General features: G+C 42.6%; 1 long non-coding RNA gene across 1 annotated transcript; it reads left to right on the forward strand.

Moving 5' to 3' along the window:
• Positions 1-278: 278 nt before the first annotated feature.
• Positions 279-2612, forward strand: LOC143400941 (uncharacterized). The gene is made up of 3 exons (XR_013091548.1): positions 279-607; positions 2048-2097; positions 2199-2612. It is a non-coding gene; the product is annotated as an uncharacterized LOC143400941 (long non-coding RNA).
• The last annotated feature ends 3685 nt before the right edge of the window (positions 2613-6297 follow it).

Here is a 6297-nt window from a genome sequence, read left to right on the forward strand (position 1 = left end):
ATCTACACTTCGCCAAGACATCTCCCCTATTTTGAACAAATGAAAAAAGTTAATAAAATCTCTCCAATCAGAAAGCATGATAGTGCATAAGGGCTTGTGTTGCCCAATCTGGTCACACGCTGTTGTCAACCCTCGTCAACCTGGCTGGGGACCCAATGACCATTCAGGGCCAGGAAACTGTGGGCTAATTGGACAGGCTGCGTCTCCTTACACAATAACGCAGGGTCAGACAGGTCACAAAAACAGCCTGGCGTCATTTAAAATTGTAACAGTTTGGACATCATGGATACGCTTGTGTTTAATTTGATTTTTCTCAGATATTGAATTCAAGTCTTATTTATTTATTTTGGTACTGGGGATTGAATCCAGGGACTCTTAACCACTGAGCCACAACTCCAGCTGTTTTATTTTTTATTTGAGACAGAAAGGGTCTTGCTAAGTTGCTTACAGCCTTGCAAAGTCACTGAGACTGGCTTTGAACCCATGATCCTCCTGCCTCAGCCTACTGAGCTGGTGGAATTATCGGTGTGAGTCCCTGCACCTGGATCAAATCTTATTTATCTTGATTATTGAAGTTTCAACTCCTTCCTTCAACTTTGTACCTGAGGTGAGCATCTCATTTCTCCCACCCTCATCCTGGCCATGAACCTGGGTTCAGATACTATCTTTGCTTGGGCAAGTTGTTTAACCAGTTTAAGCCTCCGCTTACCCCTGTGTAAGCCCCTTCCTCATGAGGATTGGTGAGGTAGTGTATGAGAAGCCCAGCATGATGTGGGAACTCCCCAATCTGTGCTGATTCTGGTTGCCTGGTTCCCCTATAGTCTGCTCATTCCAGGCAGGTTGGCTCCCCTGGGTCCTGCCAGTCCTCTGGGGATCTAGGACTGTGTTGTCTTAACATCATAAACTGTCTCCAATCAGGGGGTTCTAGCTTTTCCACTGAACTCCAAGATTTCAAAAATAATCAGATACTATTTACAGCCAAACAATGACTATAAATTGCCTAGTGGACAACATTATTTTAATCTATTTTTTAAATATTTTTCTCTGTGTCTGTTTAATTCCAATTGATTTAAAGAAGAGTTCTATAGCCTTAAGCTGACCAAAGCCTGCCCTTCTAGACCATGTTGTCAAAGTTTCATGTCAATAGATTCAGCCAGGGGGTCTCGTTATTATAGATCCTGATTCAGTTGGTGTGGGACAGGGTCTCAGTTTCTGCATTTGGCTACATAATTAGTGTAAGTTGAAAATGCAGGACCCCTTGTTTAACATTTATTAACAATCTCAAGACAACAAGGTATAAGCCAAGTGTTAAGGTCTGTAAACAAGTCTGGATGGCGCCTGGCAAAATGCCAGAGGGAGTGGTTTGTGAAGTAACAAAAGTGAGCCATTAAGTGTGGAAATTCCTGATTGGCTGACTGCTGTATCTAGTTTATGTTAATTAGATAAGCTGTGTGGAATGTATAAATACCGCTCCTGTCCTACAATAAAGGGCTCCTACTCCTGCTGTATCAACGTACACAAGTTGTTCGTCACCCGCCCCCCACCACCAGCTATTTTGCTGCAGCCAAGTGTGGAGTGCTTCCTCCCACAGGGCTTGTTGTCCCTGCAGGGTCACACACCCATGAGCTGGCCCTGCCACCAGGTGATGCCTCTGTTGCTGGTCCAAGCCACACTTAGTGTAGGAAGGTGGAGTCAGCATTTCTGAGGAATATTTTGTGATGTGAAAATATTCCATATCTGCTCTTTCATACAATAGCCGCTTAGCCACATGAGCTACTGAGCACTTGAAATGTGGCTAGTGTGACTAAAACTGAAGTTTGGTGCAATTTTAATTAAATTGAAATGTCCCCATGTATCTAGAGGCTGCCACATTGAACCGCACAATTTGGATGTCAACTTCTTCTAATAGGACAGCTTCCTGCTCCAGCAAATTGTCAGTTTGCAAATGGACCATGGAGCTTTCTAGCCAAGGGGAGTCAAACCAGATCTTTTTCTGTTTCCTTTAAAAATCTAGTTAAACTTTTCTTTTTCTTCTTTAATCTGACAGGTAATGCTGCTATTCCAAAGAGTCTCATGGAAAAGAACTGGCCTGATCTGGTAAATAATTTTTTTTTTTCACATTTGAAAACATTCTTTTTCATTGACTGTAGAAAATATTGGCAATTCATATGTTAAATGTTTCTTGTTTCTTCTCACAGGAAATGATTGACAGCCTTTAAGTGCTGTCTGTGTCTTTTAAAACCAAAGTGACTGACGCTCTTCCAGCACACACATTTCCCAGCTGCCTGGAGTGGACTTGCTCCCTCTAAGGCCACAGTGGAGGTTTTCAGGTGTCTGGTTGCTCCTCGGGCTTTAACCCACAGTGGTCAGACTTCTTGCTTCTGGAAGCTGCGAGGAGCCTTCCCAGGGAGCTGAGGCTGACAGGATGCCACCAGGCCTGCCCGTCAGGAAACAAAGAGCCACTTCAGTTCTGAAAGATTTCTTTTTTGGGAATTTGGGCTGAGAGAAATTTCCAAATTGCTAATCTCCAGAGGGGTTTTCTGATTTCCAAACTCTGTTCAAGCCTTTAAACTTTATTTTTGAACCAGGATTAGCTGGGCATTCAGTGAAGAGAAACAGAGAGGGGTCAGGGAGAGGAGGTGAGAGAAAGAGAGAGGGCAGAGGGAGGGAGAGGGAGAAGGAAAGATGGGGAAAAGAAAGAGAGAAGGGGGAGGGACTAGGAGGGGAGAGAGAGAGAGAGAGAGAGAGAGAGAGAGAGCCCAGAGTAAGAGTGGTGGGGGGAGATGCAACTGAGAGAATAAAGATGTGATTCCAGTCAAAGAAACAGAAGAAGGTACCATCAGAAGGTCTAGAGACCCTGAAGGAGGAAAGGGCCACGAGAAGGGGCTCATGTAAGAATAATAGCCCCCAAACCAAAGTTCCATCCAAGGAGGATTTGTAAATACCAGGGAAAAGAGCCCTGGATTTCTGTGAGGGTTTTTTGTTGTTGTTGTTTGTTTGTTTGTCTGTTTGTTTCTCTGCTTCTGTAGTTAGTTCACGGCTCTTGACATCAAAGCACAAAACCCAGGAAGGATTCAACATTCTACAAAGGGGTCCCTGCTTGGCGGTGCTAAGATACACTCTTTAGAAACCCAATACCTGGAAACAACCTCAGGAATCTAGAGAAGTCCGTCAATGGCAGGGGAACAGTGGGGTAAGATGGCATTATTCAAACCTGTTAGATCAATTGGCCAGACATTTGGGGAAAACAAACAATAATACTCTACCAAAAAAATAATAATAGTAAATCCCAGATGCATGAAATATTTATGTGTTAAAAGCAAATGAAAAACCAAACTATAAAAGCACTGGTAAAGGAGTAGGATTTCTGGTTCAGGAGTGTCACTTGCACTTAATCTGACCAAGCTCCACCAGGTTGTTCCCCTAGAAGCCAGCCACAGTTTAGCTCCTGTTGCTAATGCAAGGAGATTCCATGTCTGCAAGTCCATACCAACACCTGATATTGTCTGGTTTCTGGGTTTTTGCCAATCATAGCTCATTTAAAAAAAAATTTCTCTGATTACAAATGAATTTGCACATCTCTTTGTACACTTGTAGTTTCTGAAGTTTCCAATTTTATAAAATGTCTGCTTACGTCCTCTGCTCAATTTTTGTTGGGGTTTCTGCATATTTCTTATCAATTAGAGGAAATTCTTTGAATAATCTGGATATCAGTCCCTTGTTTGTTTAGGCACTGCAAAGATCATTTGACTTAGTCTGTCTTTATTATTTAACAAAGGGGTGCTTAACCACTGAACCACATCCCCAACCCTTTTTTATATTTTACTTAGAGATAGGATTTCAGTGAGTTGCTTAGGACCTCACTAAATTGCTGGGGCTGGCTTTGAACCCTGATCCTCCTGCCTCAGCCTCCCAAGCTGCTGGGATTACAGGCAAGTGCCACTGCAGCCACCTCCAGAAGTCCCTCATTTTGATGAAAAGTCAGCTCACACAGACCCACAAGCGAATGTAGTGTCATCTGTAGTGGTGGAACGCTGGAGGAGAGTGACATGACCATCACTGGGAGATGGACTTGGTAGAATGTGACAGAGGTACACCTTGGAGGAAGGAGCAGAAGGTACAAGCTGCTGGCCCAAAAAAACCGAGAGCATCAAGAATGGGCCATAAAAATATAGTGCTGACTATTCACCGTGGCCAAGATATGGAGTTAGCCAAGGTGCCCATCAACTGATGAGTGGATAAAGAAAATATGGTGTATATGTATATATATATATGAATAATAATGCATCATAAAAAATAATGAAGCCCTGTCATTTGTGGCAACATAGTGGGAACAGGAAGATATTGTCTTAAATGAAATAAGCCATGCACACACACACAAAAAAAAGATAAACATTGCATGTTCTTGCTCAAATATGGAAGATAAAGAGTAAAATCATGGTCACTAGAGGTAAGGAAGTTGTAGAAGCAAAGGAGAATAGAGGGAGGTTGGATAATGGGTACCAAAATACAATTACATAGGAGGACTAAAATCAAATGTAACTGTAGCGCATAGGGTAACTGTAACTCACAACAATTTATTAGATATTTTATAAAGAATAAGGGAGAAATTTGAAGTTTCTCAGCACAAAGAAATGGTAAATGTTTAAAAAGGATGGAAAGGCTAATTTTCTTGAGTCGATCGATACACATTACACACGTATCAAATTATTAACCTGTTCTCCATAAATATGTACAACTATGTGTCAATAAAAAAAAGAAAAGAAAAAGTATAGTGCCCAATTGGACAAGAAACAGAATGTGATAAGAACACAATGGCGTCTATGTCAATTAAAATGTGTGAACATTATACAAATGTGATAGATATAAAACAAATGAAAACAAAGAAGATAACCATTTAACACATTCGATGATATTTGCAAGGTGTATTAGCATTTGCTGGTTCTCTAGAGGAACAGATCAGCAGCAAGTATCAAAAGGGGATTTAGCAGGTTGTCTTATGTCATCAGAAGCTGGATGGTCCACAATGGCCGTCGCAAGCTGGAGAATGGGAAGGACCCGTAGCCACACGGTCCAAGAGGCCGAAGCCCCAGAACAAGAGGGATCAACAGTGCTACCCTACTCTGAGCCTGAAGTCCTCTGGAGAATCACCAGCAGAGTCAGTTTTGGAAGGGTGAAGAAGCAAGAGTACAGTATCCTCAAAGTGTGGCAGCAATCAAGGATCCATTCAAGAAGAACAGAGCTCACATCTGCGGCTTCCTCCTTCTTCAACTTTTATTCCATCCAAGCCACCATCCTATTGGACCGTGCTGCCATGTTTAGGGAGGGTCTCCATTTCAGTTGGCTATCCCACATGCATTGCTAGACACACCCTCATTGACACAGCCATAAACCTCTTAATCCTCGGCATCTCTTAATCCAATTAAGTTGACAATTTAAATTAACCATCACACAAGGGGAGGGTTGGAGTAGAAAATATTGATAATTTAGTAGCAGAGGAGCTTAGGAAGGATAAGCCACTGGTCTAGTCTTGGGGAAGGAAGACTATAATTAACTGAGTCACCTGCACCTGAGAACCCATGTTCAAATACAGCAGAAGAGAGAATACAGGTGAGTGGCTCATGTTTAGGTAAGAATAGACTTTCTAGGTGCAGCACCGAGGCTGAAACTATCAAGAGTAGAATCATAGGGCTGTGATATTGTGATATAATGAGAAACATAATAAAATTAAAAATGTTTTAGTAAAGGTTTATAAAGCTAAGTAAGGATAATAGAATTTTAATAATGGAGGACCCCAGGGGTGTGCTTTCTGAGACACTAGGAAATGCACTGCTTAAGTTGTCAAAGCTTAAAGCTTCCCTAAGAACTGGGTATGGCTCCTGTCCCAGGTACCACGCGGCCCTTGGCTTTGGTTTCTCTCTCACTACTCATACTCACGTGTGGGCGGTATACTTTCCATCTCCTTTGGTAGAATTTCTGCCCTTCTGAATGGTGATCTGCGTGTGAGGAGGGCTGCTAATGTGAACTCAACTCCCGCTCCCTAAGGTCAAGGTATCTGCATGAAGTTGTAGGCTAGAGGAGACTGCAATGCAGCGAAGGTAGGGGCATTGGGCTTTGGAATCCTGGGGTGACTCCGGTCACTTGGCCTGTTCAAGGAGACAGCTCAGGGAAACTGTCTTTAAACACTGAGGGGTCAAGAAACAGAAACTACATAAAGAAGTGTTTTCCACTTTTGAAAGCTTTCCATCAAAGAACCAGGCTTCCTTGAGAAGCACTGAATCCCCTGTCCCTCGCCAT

The sequence above is a fragment of the Callospermophilus lateralis genome, chromosome 6 (genome assembly GCF_048772815.1).
Source record: "Callospermophilus lateralis isolate mCalLat2 chromosome 6, mCalLat2.hap1, whole genome shotgun sequence".
Lineage (NCBI taxonomy): Eukaryota > Metazoa > Chordata > Mammalia > Rodentia > Sciuridae > Callospermophilus > Callospermophilus lateralis.